This window comes from Rhinopithecus bieti, unplaced genomic scaffold, assembly GCF_001698545.2.
Source record: "Rhinopithecus bieti isolate Rb0 unplaced genomic scaffold, ASM169854v2 scaffold_7398, whole genome shotgun sequence".
NCBI lineage: Eukaryota > Metazoa > Chordata > Mammalia > Primates > Cercopithecidae > Rhinopithecus > Rhinopithecus bieti.
Window position 1 is genome coordinate 1639117 of NW_016805783.1, and position 16865 is coordinate 1655981.

General features: G+C 33.5%; 1 long non-coding RNA gene across 1 annotated transcript in view; it reads left to right on the forward strand.

The window, feature by feature from the left end:
• LOC108530721 (uncharacterized) overlaps positions 1-16865 on the forward strand; it is a 39623-nt gene that overhangs the window by 5051 nt on the left and 17707 nt on the right. The window contains exons 2-3 of the long non-coding RNA XR_001885932.1: positions 1522-1616; positions 8886-8952. This is a non-coding gene — a long non-coding RNA (uncharacterized LOC108530721). The remainder of the gene's footprint in view (positions 1-1521; positions 1617-8885; positions 8953-16865) is intronic.

A 16865-nucleotide genomic window follows, 5' to 3' on the forward strand; every position in this document is an offset into this window, starting at 1 on the left:
AAAATTTGTACTGGGATAACTCATAGTGGTTTCTAAGAATAAATAGGAAGCTCTATTTTGTAACAGATTTTAGATTTGAGTTTTACTATTTGAAGTTTTTTTAATATCATCTTTTTTATCATACACATTGGTTTATTATTTTATTTATCTCCAAACCTCTTTTGCTTCTTATTGCTTAATATTTTTCGTCTCCTTACTGTTTAAAAATTTAACATTTGGCATGTAGTACATTTTGTTTTCTACTATTTTCCTTCTATGATTTTTAAACTTAAGATACCTTAATTTTCAGAGTGCTCAAATATAGAAAACTGTCTTTTGAGGAAGACTGTGTATAAATGATTGTAATTTTTTAAAATGTCATGGTATTTGGATTGGTGTTTGTAAGTTATGGATGATTGTATGGGTTTTGTCATTAAACAATCAAATATTTGGAAATAGAGGAATAAAGGTTCTTCTAGTTTTTATTCTTTCATTTTCCTAAGCTATTCTTAAATATAAGTGGAAAATTTATTCAGAGCATTATGATTTACATGTAATACATGATACACCTTTGGTAATTTAATATTTTTATATAGTCGATTGCCACTGAATCATTATAATTCAGAAAGGTGAAACATGAAAAAAACACTTAACATATATTCAGCTACATCTCACTGCTACTTAGAAACATTAAAAAACCATTTGGTCTACTAGTGGTCCATTTATTATTTGTAAATATGTTAACTTGTTAAAAAAAAAATAAGCTCCACATTTTGGTCTGTTAGGACTGTAATGTATTAAAATATTTGGAAATACTGATGTTTTTCACTTAGGCTTGGCAATAGACTAAATCTGAAAATAATGGTAAATTCTTAGCCAGGCATGGTGGCGGGTGCCTGTAATCCCAGCTACTTGGGAAGCCTGTAATCTCAGCTACTTGGGAGGCTGAGGCAGGAGAATCCCTTGAACCTGGAAGGCAGAGGTTGCAATGATTCTATATCGTGCCATTGCGCTCCAGCCTGGGCAACAAGAGCAAAGCTTCGTCTCAAAAAAAAAAAAAAAAAAAAAGAATGGTAAATTCTGTTATCCTTAAAACATCTAATAATTTGGAGAGAAAGTTAAATTTTGTCCCTGTCCCTTCAGTAACTTTTTACACTGTGGAATTTATGAGTTTTACAAGTACAAACTACAGTTCTGATATTTTCCTTATGAACTCCTCTTGTACCAGTCCTCTAACAGCTACCCGCATACACACTCACCCATACTACTTTGAACATGAATGCCCTAAAGAGAAATGAAAGCAGAAACATATTAATCTGATTTGTTTGAAGAGGCTTCGGCTGATAAAGCATATCACAGGTGTTTCTAATCAAGTTATTTCTATTTTAAAAACATTTTCAAGTTAGAGCTTCCCTGAACATTGGCAAGATTGGGGTCATTTTGAAGACCATACCTCTGTGTTCAGGGATCAACTGTGGAACTGCAGGAGATGGAAATCTGTTGAGTGTCTTCATGCTATAATACATGACATTTTTATTGCAGGTTTTGACCTGTAGCAGAGAACCAATTCTGGAGAACAACCTCACTTCTTTGATTGAATACTCACATAATGCATTGGAACATGACATGAGATGAAGGTATACTAATGAATTTTAAAACCATATAATTTTATGCCTTCGCAATATTTATTAATTGGACTAGACAATTGGTAAAGCTGAAACTTTTACGTGAACTAAAATCAATAAATAATTACTAATAAACAGAAATCATCATATGAAGTGGCCATAGCTGAGTTGTCTAGCTTACTAAAACTCCAGATTTTTTTTATACAGTTAATGTTCTTTTCATCATCCTAAGGTGTAACTCCAACTGAATTTATTCCAAAAATATGTATATATAGTAATTTTTGTTTTCTTAAGGTTATTACAGTGTACTCAGTAAAATATGATCTTTTCATCTTATAAAATGGAGAGTTTAAATCAAATGGAATTTGGTGCTTAGCTGTTTGACAGGTGGTAGAGTAGTAGGTAGAGCCTGCAAAATTAGGTAAAATTGATGAGAATATTTTAAGAAAATGTAAAGTATTCCAAGTACTGCCCTAACCAAAAGTGGCAATATGGTCGAAACTGAAAAAACCACTTTCTTAAGCAGAAATTACTAGTGTCTTACTCAAGATACGCTGAGTAAAATAAGTTGTTAATATCAAAAGTTGCAGACTCTAAAAATAAAATTGTAGAATCCCTAAACCTCCAGTGATTTTTATAGTTTTAGTTGAAAATTTCAGATAGTATTTAACTAATACAGCTTTTATTTTCTAAAATAGTAATCTGGTATAGTGAAAATGAACTTATTGAACAGTATTACTAAGTATTACTTGGTTAATTCTTTTATAGTAAAGTATTAATCTTATATTGTACATGTGTGTGTGTTATGTATAAAACTACTTGCTAAAGTAAAGGGTTTACTAACATAGTACAAAATTTATTTTGATTTTTCACCTAAAATACTTATATACTTAGAGGAAATGTCAAAAGTTGTTTTCTAAAAAAATTATATATTTAGTCTTAAGAATTGAATATATCATCATTGATCATAGAACTGCTTTTTAACTTCCAACAATGCAAAATTTTTAAAGGTGAATTCTGAGATGTGTTTAAGAGTGAATGTTGAAATACATATCAAAATACTAAAAACTGAAATTTGATATTTCTATATTGTTGGATATTAGGTAGATAATCCAGGAATATAATCGATTAACAGTTGACATTAAAATGTAAAATGTTTAGAAATCAGAGTTTAATGTAAGGGTGAAGTTTAAATACTTTTATATTGGTGTCATACTGTAATGTGATTGAGATAATTATAAGGTATAGAATGTCTTCATATGTTTGATTTTTTTTTTTTTTTAATGAAAAGCAGCTTAGTTTGAATAGAATGAAAATAAATACAATTTTCCCTCCCTGACTTAACAAGTATTTTCAGGTTAGAGAACATTAAGATGAAAAGTGAAAAATATGGTTACCTGAGTGTCTGGGGAAAAAAATCCAGGTTCAGTTTATCACTTTCAGTGCGTATCTTTAGAACAACCTTAATGAGTTAAATAGGAAAAGAGAGACAGCATTTGAGTTTATATGGTAGATAAGATATAAATCCACAGAGTTGTTCCAAATTTAGAGAGTTTATGATTTGTGATCTTTGAAGATATCGAAACTTATTTTGAACACAGATATTTAGCATCACATAATTGTTCTTCCTATAGTTATTTTACTAGGTTGTAAACTTCTAATAACTTAGCTTAGTAAATAATTTCATATCTAGAAGAATCAATACAAATATTAACAGTTTACTTGTATTTGGTCAATTCTTACAGGGTGAGAAACTTTAACCTAATTAGGAGTATGTTATTTTAGGAGGCCAATTAACAAAGGGTTTAACTGCTATGTATGATTGGCTCTCTTTTAACTACCCCTTGAAAGACATTTTGTAAAGATTTTGACTGTTTTAAATTTGCAAACCTGATTATCTAAATTTAAGCCCTGATACGTAGTTAATTATGTCGGAATTTGGGGGAAGAGATTTATTGTGTTAATTTTTATCTTTTTTTCAGTGATTTGTATCGCCTTTGTTCAATATTTATGTTTTTGGCTAAATGCACAATCAGGGTTAAATAACATTCACTTTTGGGAAAAATTCTTAGCTGTCCCTAAAATACAGTTATACCATGGTTGTTCCTGTCTTACTGAAATAGTTTTTTTTAGGATAGAAAGAATATTTAAATAAACTAGAATAGAGGTAACTTAACATATCTACATATGAAGGAACTTAAATTGTTATTTGTCAGATGTATAATGCTGGTTTATAAGGATATGTTACATTTTAGGCAGTTTGTCAGCTATGACAATTTTAATAGAGGTGTTATATATTGCTTAGAATTTGTTAAATAATAGATACAATTAACTTTTTAAATAAAAGTTTTAAAAGTATTTATTTGAAGCAGTTTTGTACATGTGTGTATTTTATGTGTTTTTTCTTAAACTAGCAAATAACATCCTTAACCTATTTCAGTTGTTTTTCTTCAAATGAGATCTAATGTATCAGAATTATATTTTCTGATAAGCATTTTCAAAGGGTAATAATTAATGTGAGGGTTTAAAATTTATATTAAATACATTTTGAGGTGAAATTTCTATTCACAGCACCACAAACCATACTTTTGATACTTCATTAACATATTTGATTTAGTTTTACTTTCCAATTTTCATGGTTAGAATCTTGGAGGAGATATGTGAAGCATGTTTCACATGTGGCTGCTGAGACTGATTAATCCTACTGGTTAATAGTTTATTAATTCATTACTGTTTCTAAGTGTCTAGATTTTTTAAAATCTTTCTTTAGGATTTGCTGTTAGTCTTTTTTATTTTATATCCTTCATACCAAACAAATAAAGTATCTTCTTATCCTCTGATCTTCAGAATTATTTTTATTATTATTAACATTTTTTGTTCCTCATTGAACTGCTAAGCAGAAAATTTTCAATTTTGATAAAATAGAAGATGGGGTTGGGTTTTGATTTTTTACAAAATACCTAAATTTAAAATATTGCTACTGTTTCATACTTTTATTTTAAAATGTCTCAAACTTAGCCTTCTTGATTAAGTATTATTATTTAAACTTACTAGCCAGTTCTAGCCTATGTGGGTTTTCTTTTAATAGTTTATAGATCTCCAAATTTTCTGACTTTTATATTTTCTGAATCACAAATTGCTTAAGGTTCTAAAAGATGAGTTGCCTTTAGTGTTAAAGCTGTAAATCTATAAATAGCATCACATTACATTTAAAGGTAATTGAACAATGAATATTTCTATTTCTGTTACTCATCAATTAATACTATGTACTTACTGAGTTTTTAACTTTGTATTGCACATTTAAAATAGGTAAATTGCATATGGAAGTTTTTTTAATGGGATTTATGCAAAAACATGGACTAAAATCTTACTTCTTTGCTAATAGTGTCTAAAGTCAAACTATGGTGGTAATTAGATATGGGGTTCTTGGGAGCCAGAGGTGTTTTGTAAGCAAAATAAAGTGTCATTTCTTGATTGGAGTTTGACACTTTCTTATTTTCCGGGAGAATAGGTAGGGAAGTTACTCTCTTTATGAATTTACCCCAACATTGGTTAAAGCTCTTCAGAGAATTTTGATAATTGAGCGGTTAAATCTAAACTTACAAAGGGAAGATTATTATATACGTCATTAATTTCCTTTTCCTTGCATACATTATAGGTTCCCTTTCTAATCAAAACACCAATTTTGTCTTTTTTCTCTCCCCACCCCACTTTTTAAAGAAAAAATTATTTTAAAAATAATTTTATCATATAGTGATATAAGCAGACCTTGAGAGGTAGGTTGATCTCTGAACCATTTTTCCTCTGTGTCAGTTGTATAGTCTTTTCTCAGCTTGCTGTTTAAGAAGCAGCAGCAGCAGCAGCAGCAGCAACAGCAGTGAATAAACAAGATATCACCACAGCCCTTGTTCTTACCCCTTACAGCTGGGAATAGAGGCTGGGAGATCGATGCTGCTTGTCAGCTGTTGTGCAGAATAACATCAATATGCAATAATGGTAGCCAAAGGAGCCTGCACCCATGCGTTTTTACAAACCCAGGTGGGAACAGCCCAACTGTCACTGTACCACATACACAGGATAGAGAATACATTCTTTAGCAGAAAGGTTGCAGCATAAAGAGAACAGTAGATGCTTGTAGTTCTTAGACTCTATTATTTTTTTACTATTTACTCTATGGCTTTAGTTCATTTAATTTTTATTCAGTTAATTCCATCCATTAGAATGGAAAACCTGTCTTGTTTCTAGAGGTATAGGTAGTATGTTTCATGTATATATGGTATGTTTCATGTTTTCACTTTTAAGCAGGTAGACTGAAAAAAATTATAAGTAGTTGCTGATATCACAAGTTAGGTAATATATTGAGGATAGAAAAGAAAAGTTGGCCATGGCCACACAGGAGTGTTTCTTTCACTTTTGGACCATATTATCTTTGTTTTATAAAAGCCCAGTCTAACAAGGCCAAATTCTTGTTGATTTCACTATAATAGAAGAAAGAAAACAACATTCTATATTAACTTAGTGTTGTAAATAACTAAAAGCAGGCAACAGATGAAAACTTATGTCTTTTCTTACTACTAAACTATTTTCTATTTACCGTTTCTCACTGAAATATCTTTTATCTGAACTTTTATCTAGAAAGCTCAGATTATTCTAAATCTTTTGGAAATAGGACTTTGTAATTTCAAATACTGTAGAAGAATGTTTTATTTTATAATTTGAATTTGCACAGATTTTTATAACCTAAATATTCAATTTTTTTTCTTCCTTTTACATCTAATTTCAATAGGTGAGAGTTACAGAGAAGTGTGGATATTGGATTTCTGTAAATGTTCTGAATTTATTTGTAGAATTCTTGGTGGGAAACTACTAAGGATACTTGTGTGTGTGTGTGTGTGTGTGTGTGTGTGTGTGTGTGTATAAAACCAAATGTCCTGTTTAAAGTTTGACATTTGTAGTAGCTTTCTGTTGAAAAGGTAATCATAGTTGCTTTCTGGTCATCTTCATTAAAATCACTTCTGATCACTCTCACTCTTAATATTTTCCTGTGCCAATCACAGTAAATTCAGAACATTAGTTCCCTGCTAATATTACTAAAAAGAGCTTTGTCATAGTATGTGTCTAGTTATCTGAAAAAATAAATGAGCCCACAGCCTTTTCTGGCATTGTGAAGTCAAGCATATTCAGCCATAAATTGAGGTTACTTTTTCGTTGTTGTTGACTAATGCTAGAGGTTTTTAAAAAAATATGTTTATGTAATTTAGCAGATAACATATTAATTACTGTTACCTCCCCTAACTAAAACATGAGTTACATAATCCTCTGTGTTGAAAACACCTCATTTTTAATCATTACTTACTGCTTAATGCCTGCAAACCACCTGTATGAGAATAACCTAGAATTTAAAACTAAAATAAAACATTTTCCAGACCTGGAATTTGCATTTTTTTACAAGCTCTAAGAGATTTTCTTAGGAGCACCAACCACATTTGTGAGAAGCACTACCCAAAATGAACTTGGGGGAGGGATTGTTCATACCAACAAACCAGCTACTTTTCCTGCATATTTTTTTCCCTCTTTGGTCATCTTGAATCTAAGCTTGATATTTAATTAGGAATCTTATTTCTAGATTAAGTTCTTGAATCTTGAGTTCGGCTGATTAAAAAATAGATTAGGTCTTGGTATTTCCTCAGTCATATGAGGAAAATCTGTGTTATCAGAGCTTTGTTTTCACGTAAGTGCCTTGGGCCAAATTTCAGTCTATTCTCTTTGTTTGGAACATTTAGTATACCCATGTTAAACCAATACTTGATGAAAACCAAAGGAATTGATCACTTACACGGATTTTTAAATTTTCATATAGATAGTAGCTGTTTTTCTTAAATATGCTTCCAAATGTTGGAGGAAATATAAAATGAGGAACTTTTCATATGCTGCTTGTTAGAGCATTTAGCAATATCTTTGTAAAATTGAAGATACAATAGGCTTTCACTCAACAATTTTATTCCTAGATGCTCTAGATAAACTCAGACATGTAGAAAAAAGTCTTGGTTATTTGTAATTAGAAAAAAAATGAAAGCAATGTAAATGTTAAGCAAGAAGAGAATGGCAAATTGTGACATCGTCATATGATGAACTGTATAGCTACTAAAATGAGAGCTGTGTTTGTCATCATGGGTGAATATCCTACCTCAACAAACAAAAATAAGTTGCATAAAGGTTGTATACAGAGTAACATGTATATAAAATATGTATGATATACCATTTATCGATAGCTTGAAAGCAATGATAAAATTGGACATCATCTGTATGTGTAATCAATTTTCATAAAAAACAAAGCAAAGTAAGCATGGCATAGTTTTAGATTTCAGAACAGCTGGATTGGGAGTCCAGAGATAGGATGTGGAGGTTCATTTTGGTATTCCCTTGATTTTTCTATGAATTTTGAAGCAAATGATTTTGAAATTTTTAAAAACATGCTGTTCTTCTGTGAAGATTAGTCTACAATAAAACATATACTTGCAGTTCTCCGTTAAGAAAATGGATGGGTTTGTCGTATTCTTTCTATTCTTTATCTTATAGTAAGTGCTGAACTATTAGTTAATGTAACAACTACATCTTAGAATCATGACTCACAGAAACCAAACATGCTAACCAACTCAAATTACCAGCATATCTTTAAAAATATGTCATATGTTCCTTCCTTTGAGTACTTGGAATTGTGCAGTATACAATACATGGATTATAGATTATGCAATTGTGTGTGTGTGAGAGACATGAATCAGTCTTGGGATATGATCTTGAATTTATCTTAAAATATCTGCAGATATATGATGTCCTCTAGAAGCTCTCTGGACTCCAAGTTAGAGTTTTAGCTTTGACTAAAATTTCTGAGTTAAACTTCAAGAGGGCAATAGTAATAGAATAGCAAATTATAAAAAGCCAGTGATAAGCAGGATGAAGTGGCATGCAGGCCTGTAATCCCAGCTACTTGGGTGGTTGAGGCAGGAGGATAGCTTAAACTCAAGAGTTTGAGGTTGCAGTGAGTTAAGACCACACCATTGCACTCCAGCCTGGTTGATAGAGTAAGACCCCATCTCTTAACAAAAAAAAACTAACAAGAATGCTGCACTGGGCTGAAACATACAAATGCTGCTGGGTGTTTGTAATCTGATTGTTCTGTGCTATATAAGGATCAGAATACAGTTGTGGCAACCTCAGTTGAAATGTTCTAACTTACATATAATGTGATGAAATTTTTAAAGTCTTCCCTCTTTTTCCTAGGTTTAATAATGATAGAATGAAGACCATAATAAAAGAGATCTCTACTTAGCTCAGCAATTCTTACCTTGTAAGTATTAACTCTGAGTCTCCCTATCATTGTCATAAAAGGTTACTGTTTGGTGTCATGTTCTGGTTTATTTCTGATTTTTTTTTCCTGCTTGTCCTAGTATGCTCACTTTCTAGCCTCTCCTAGCCCCTCTACACGTTGAGATTTGATGTTAATTAATAGTTTAGACCAAGAATAATGCCATTGCCCTGGTAAGTTATTTAGGGAAGTATTTTATACCTGGGCCCTATAATCTCCAAGTCTGAGTATCACAATTTTGAGCCCTTTTCCTTCAAAGGAATTAACAGATAAGTAATTGTCTTTTTTAGTACCACCATTTTTCAGGTTTATTGGTCTTATGGTTTTATAAATTGAGAGTATTCTCTCCACTTGAGAAATTATTTTGTAAAATTTGTTTTTAATTTCATCAGGTTACACTTAAGACTTTGTGAAGAGCTTAACATTTAGCTGTTAAAACATGAGGAGGTGGGAGAAACATGAAAGCAGTCCCTTTTCCTTCCCTTTTGTTTTTTTTTTTTTTTTTTTTTTTTTTTTTTATTCAGTATATATTTCTTGAGCATCTACCATGTTCCTAGTACTTTTCTAGGAGCTGAAGGTATAGCAATGAACAAAACAGATAAACAAGTAAGTACATAAATTAGAAGATTTCTGACATGGATTCAAAGTCAGAGGTTTTGGGTCAGGGCCAGGACCCTGCATCTTTAGCAAGCTCTACCTGAGTAGGATGGCAGCTGATCTGTGGTCCATGCATAGTGTAAAGAACCCGCTCCAAAGAGCCAGGGAGCAGTGTCCAGCTGCAAGTCCCCCTTTCTTCTGTCAGGGAAGTTTGCAGAAGTGAATCAGTGGATAGCAACACCCAAGTGATACCTTCAGGGTAGACAGGAAGGCAGTCTGTTTAGTTGAAGGTCAGGAACAGTCACCTTAATTATTCAAGACATCATTTCTCGCCCTGGATTGCCCCATCACCTCCCAAGCTAAACCTCAGATATTTCCTGCAAATATCAAAATGAGGATTTGTTTTTCTCCTTTTTCCTTCCTTTTATATATACATATGCATACCTCTTTTTTAGAATAAGAAACATTTTTCCCCAATTCATTTAACTTTTGAGACACTTAGAAATTCTAAAAGAATAATTTTAACAAGTTAACTGAAAATAATATTATGCCTCTAGAAAAACTCACAAGATCAAGGACATATAAAATGCTCAGGATACTTATTTCCATAGAAGTATTTGAGACCCTAAAATCAGTTACCAAAAAATGTCATTTCCATCCATTCCTTGAGCTAATTCTGCATCTCTAAAGAAAACCTCAAGGGCAAGACTTTCTGTTCTTAATGATGTTGAGGGCATGTCTCTGTTAAATGAAACAAGTGCTTCAGATGCTTTTATTACATTATCTCACAGTGACTCAAATAATGTGTATGTGTTGGGGATGGCCTTATGATCATAGACAATCAGCCATTGAACTCAATAAGGTGAGAATTTTTAGGTGGGGGATCAATTAAATATTGAAAACTGTTAATAATAAGCCAGTTTGCAAAGTAGTAGCCAAATGCCACAGGTCACTTTCTTCTGGTTTTCTCCCGGTTACATTTTTGTCTCTGGAAAATTAGAATGGAAAGATTTGCAAATCCCTAAAGAATCCTATATAGTCCAGGCTTGAATTCCTTAATTAGTCCCTTGGAAACCAGCTCAGCCCTTCTTCAACTTAACTCTTTTTTTTTTTTTTTTTTTGAGACGGAGTTTCACTGTGTCGCCCAGGCTGGAGTGCAGTGGCGTGATCTCGGCTCACTGCAATCACTGCAAGCTCCGCCTCCCGGGTTCCCGCCATTCTCCCGCCTCAGCCTCCGAGTAGCTGGGACTACAGGTGCCCGCCACCTCGCCCGGCTAGTTTTTTGTATTTTAATAGAGATGGGGTTTCACCGTGTTAGCCAGGAGGGTCTCGATCTCCTGACCTCGTGATCCACCCGCCTCGGCCTCCCAAAGTGCTGGGATTACAGGCTTGAGCCACCGCACCCGGCCTAACTTAACTCTTAAGAAAAGAAGTCTTTTTAATTCTTATTACACTTGAACTGGAGGGCAGTCCACTTTTCAAAAAGAAATAGGTATCATTTAATTTCTAACAGATGCATAAGCACAGATAACATCACATTCTTCATTTCATCTCCTTTATAAATTTCTAAGCTAGCAGTCTTTCTTGGATACTCTCCAGCATCTTTTAAACATAAGCCATTTATCATATTTCGTAGTTGGAATGCTTTCTGTTGTCTTTTCTGGGTAGATTCCCCTTAATCTTAGATCCTAAAATGGTGATGTTTCCAATTAAACAATACCCAGAATAATAGGTACATGGTGACTGACAATAGTGAGTGATGCTGTGTGATTGTGTGTTCCCCTTCTCTCATTTTTTTAATGTTTGTTTAATGCCATTTTTTAAAGATGGGATATATATAAATAGGGATATATATGTGTATATATATATGTGTGTGTGTATGTATAGATAGATAGACAGATAGATAGATAGATAGATAGATAGATAGATAGATAGATAGATAGATAGATTTTTTTTTTTTTTTTGAGACAGAGCTTCGCTCTTGTTGCCTGAGCTGGAGTGCAGTGGCACGATCTTGGCCCACCATACCTCCACCTCCCGAGTTCAAGTGATTCTCCTGCCTCAGCCTCCTAAGTCGCTGGGGTTACAGGCATGCGCCACTACGCCCAACTAATTTTGTTTTTTTTTGTTTGTATAGACGGGGTTTCTCTATGTTGGTCAGGCTGGTCTTGAACTCCCGACCTCAGATGATCTGCGTGCCTCAGCCTCCCTAAGTGCTGGGATTACAGGTGTGAGCCACCTCGCCCAGCCTAAGATGGGATTTTTTTTTAAGCTGTTTGTTTGTGGAATGTGGATGTTCTAGAAGTTGTAGAACAGTGATGTTCATGTATACAATGCTGTCAAACAATGGCAGTTTGGGATTCATTTTACAAATTAAATATAGAGATGGAATATTTTCAAGTTTATTTTCAATTTAGAGATCTTAAACTTTCGTTGCGTAACAAAAAATTAAGAAAGAATTATATGTCTTTTCTTTTTTGAACTGTTTTATTTTCACATGGCATTTTGAATAGATAAATTATATATTTCTGTTTGTAAATGTAAACATATGATTACCTGCAAAGGTAATGCATGTTTACATCTTTTATGTAAATTTAAATATATATTTGGTGCTTAAAAAACATCTTTAGGTACATTGTCAGCAGTTAAGAACATTACATCTCTCTTTTTAATAATCTACAACAATAAAAAATCTTAAAACATTGACTTTATAAACAGAGAAAGAAAAGATGAAGCAGAAAATTCACCAGTGCTGTCAATGTTAGTTCCATAAACAAAAATGATAGACATAAATTACTTCCTAATTCCAAAGACTTATTAAATTTGGCTGCTATCAAGAACAAGGCTAGTAAAAAGAAATAACAAAATATTTCTCACATATGACTATTTTTAGAAGTATTATCAAGTTAGCAATAAAAGCAATGGCATGTAATCATATCAGCCTGGAAAACATTGTCAATTGTTAAATTATAAATAGTACAAATGTAGGACTGACTGAAAATACTGCAAAAAAAATCACAATATTTTAATCAGTGGAGCAGTAAATAATCGATGATAGGGCAAATGATATAAAATCTGTTGTGCTTTCAATAAAATCATAATGATGTAATTATGTTATGCACTAGACATAGCCAAAGTTTCTCCTGTTTTTAATTATTGTGATAGAAATTTACTGTTGTGTAAATTGCTGTATACCTGTGCCACTGATGAGGAAATTGTAATTATCTTGAATAGTTTTAAAAATGGGAATGTTTCTGGGAGAAAGGAATTTCCCAAAAGAGAAAAAATAAATTGCTCTTTTGGCAGTTGGATTAGTGGTGAAGAGTGTTATAATCCAAAAATTTCATAAAGGTACCAGCTATTGTTAGCATTTGGTAGTAAAGAGAATGTCTTATAAACCTATTGATATGAAGTGCCATTAATTTAGTAAATATATAAAATCTAGGCTCTTGTGTATTCTATAATTTATGAATATAGAGAAAGTTCACAATATGCTGCAACTGTGTTTCATTGTTCAAATAATTGCTGTTTTTGAGAATTAGACGTTTAATAAAAATGTCAGGTGTTCCTTGTCCTCATTCTTCCATATTTGTCATATATGTTTAGCAAAATGATTGAGTTAAATATGAGCTTTTATGTTCAAACGATGGCTGTGTTTTGCTCTTAATAAAATTGCAGCCATAAAGTTTGATTTTAGTGCCAAAATTATAAAAGGGGTTGGGTTTGTTTCAACCCGAACAACTTCTTACCTTCAAGATAGATGATTCAAAGAGGAATAATAGGGAATTTCTTATTTATGAAGTTACTTGGTTGTTTTCTTAGGGAAACAAAAACAAGGTAGAATTTAACAGCATGGGGCCTGATTTAAATAGAAAATAAGTGTACCGATATAATTAACTCTGCTGTCATGGGGATTTCAAGTTATAAATGTAATAGGTAATATCCCCTGACTTATTCTATATATTTTTGCCCTAATCTACTACCTATTAGTCTGAAACTTGAGTTTTAAACTTAATCTCCATGTAAAACAGGAATAAATTGAATGCATAATTAAAATATATGTTGTCAATTATCATATCTTTTGCCTAGACTATAAATAAGCTTCATTTTTCCTGTTATAGTCACTAAATTAATTTATGCTTATTTTTCCATTAAAACAAATTACTTTGGCTGGGTGCAGTGACTCATACCTGTAATCCCAGCACTTTGGGAGGCTGAGGCGGGCAGATCATGAGGTCAGGAGTTCGAGACCAGCCTAGCCAACATGGTGAAACCCCATCTCCACTAAAAGTACAAAAATTAGCTGGGCATGGTGACCGGCACCTGTAGTCCCAGCTGCTCAGGAGGCTGAGGCAGGAGAATCGTTTGAAACCAGAAGGCAGAGATTGCAGTGAACTGAGATCACGCCACTGCACTCCCGCTTGGGTGAAGGAGTGAAACTCCGTCTCATTAATAAATTAATTAATAACAAAAATTAGCCGGGCATGGTGGTGCACACCTGTAATCCCAGCTACTCAGGAGACTGAGGCAGGAGAATTGCTTGAACCTGAAAGGCAGAGGTTGCAGTGAGCTGAGATCGCACCATTGTACTCCAGCCTGGGTGACAGAGCAAGACTCCATCTCAAAAGAAAAAAACAAGTTACTTTAAAATGTCTTATAAAATCTCAGTTTCTTATAGTAAAACTAATTGTAGCTAATGAAAATGAAGTTTTGATACATTTAACAGTACTACCACTAAGAATGCCATCCTTTCAAGTACTCTACCACTGGTCAAATTTCAGAACCTCAGTTTAAAATGTTTAGGGAGGCCAGATGTGGTGACTCATGCCTGTAATCCCAGCACTTTGAGTTACTAAAGCAGGTGGATTACCTGAGGTCAGGAGTTCAAGACCAGCCTGGCCAACATGGTGAAACCCAGTCTCTACTAAAAATACAAAAATTAGCCAGGCGTGGTGGTGAGTGCCTATAATCTCAGCTACTGGGGAGGCCGAGGCAGGAGGATAGGATGAATGCAGGAGGCAGAGGTTGCAGTAAGCCAAGATCAAGCCACTGCACTCTAGCCTAGGCAACAAGAGCGAGACTCCATCTCAAAAAAAAAATGATTAGGAGAACAGCTGGGCATGGTGACTCACACTTGTAATCCTAGCGCTTTGGGAGGTTGAGGCAGGTGGATCACTTGAGGTCAGGAGTTCAAGACCAGTCTGGCCAGCATGGTGAAACCCCGTCTCTACTAAAAATACAGAAATTAGTCGGGCATGGTGGCGCGTGCCTGTAATCCCAGCTACTTGGCTGAGGTGAGAGGATAGCTTGAGAGAATAGGGAGGTGGAGGCTGCAGTGAGCTGAGATCCCACTACTGCACTCCAGCCTGGGCAATAGCACAAGACTCCATCTCAAAAAAATAAAATAAAATGTTTAGGAAAACAATATCTGAATTAAAATTCAGAACACTTCAGTTTTAAATTTTCATTATTTTAGTTTTATATCCTTAGTTCAACTGTGTTTCTTTATGCCTCTAGTATTTGGTGCCCTGTAGTCAGAACTTAAAACTGGCAATCTGTCTTTCAAATCCTTAACAAGATAAAATAGTGAAGTACACTGAATTTTTCTAAGTCAATTTTATGTTAAATTGAACTTTATTAATTTTATTTTGACTCTAGAATATTAGAATTAGAACCAGAGTAAACAAATGTTTTCCTTTATGTTATAAATTACATTTACGTTAATTAACAAAATAAATTTCTCATCAGAGGGCAGGTTTCAACTTAGGACAGTAAGTCCTCACTTAAAGTAATGAATAGATTCTTGGAAACTGCAGCTTTAAGCTAAGTTACATAGAATAAAACCAGTTTCACCATAGGCTACTTGATAAAAACAAGAGTTAAGTTCCTACGGCCTATTTCTGGTCGCAAAGAACATCACCAAACTTCTAAATAAAGATCCAACACAGTTCAACATTGTGAAATAAATGTGAGTTATGCATACGTTTAAGAAAGATTAATAGAAACAAGATCATTACCCAATTTTTGATGAGTCAGTGAGCGATGATGGTCATAGTGGTGGTGAGTTAAAATAAGGAATAAATGTTTGTAAAGCGGAAATTATAAGGAGCACCTTCTACCACCATGTTCAAAAACAAGCAATAACAAATATGGCATGCTTGCTGAGCACTTTAATATTATATCATTTGTTGTGCATTTGTATGATGATTGTATATTTGACAAGTTTTTATTTTGCAATAATTTACATTCATTCATTTTCCAACCCACTTACTCCACTTTGGGGTTGCAGGTGGCTGGAGCCTATCCTAGAAGCTCAGGATGCAAGGTGGGAACAAACCCTGGATAGGATGCCATTCCATCACAGGGTGTCCTCATACCCCCACACTCAGCCATACTGAGACAATTTAGATGTGCCAACTAACATAACATGCACATCTTTGGGATGTGGGAGAAAACAGACATGGGGAGACGTGGAAACTCCACACACTGTGGCCCCAGACAGAAATCTATATATTTCTCCTCTTCAGTGTTAAAAATGAAATGATGTTGAATGAAACAACATCATTTGAAGATCTTCTGTGTATAACTTTGTTCTCTGGCCCTAGATCTATCTAAAAATTGTTTTTATATCTTTTCTCTAACCTATACATTCTCAGATCCTTCCACTGTAGTCATAGCATTAATTTCTAGACCATTAATATCCTGGATACCCCACTTTGCATCTGTTACATTTTGTTAGTATTCCTTTTAAAATAACTGTATATAGAATTGAGCTCAATATACTTAATGTGGTATAGGTACAAAACACATTGCATTTATGAAGTTCTATAGTGCAGTCTGATTGCACTACCTTTTTTGTTTTCATCAATACTATTGGGTCGTGTTGAGCTGCAGTTCACTGAAACACTTAAGTGTGTTAGAATTTCAAATCCTACTGTAAATTTAGATTCAGTAGGCATTTATTGAATACCTATTCACTACTAGATGTGCTTGTATAAATTTCTGCTGTTTATTTTACTGATAATAAGTTTAAAATGTAGAAATTGACCAGTAGATTTATTGTACTGAGAATGATTTTATAGTTTAGGAGACATGACTAGAATTTCAATGAGAACAGATTGTGAGAACAGAAATAAATTTTAAAAAAAGAATTTCTAAATGGTTTTGTTAAATGCAGTAGCAATTTTATATAAATTGCAGATGAACTAATATTAGAGTACATGTAAGAAAATGTCTAAGGCCGGGCGCGGTGGCTCAAGCCTGTAATCCTAGCACTTTGGGAGGCCGAGACGGGTGGA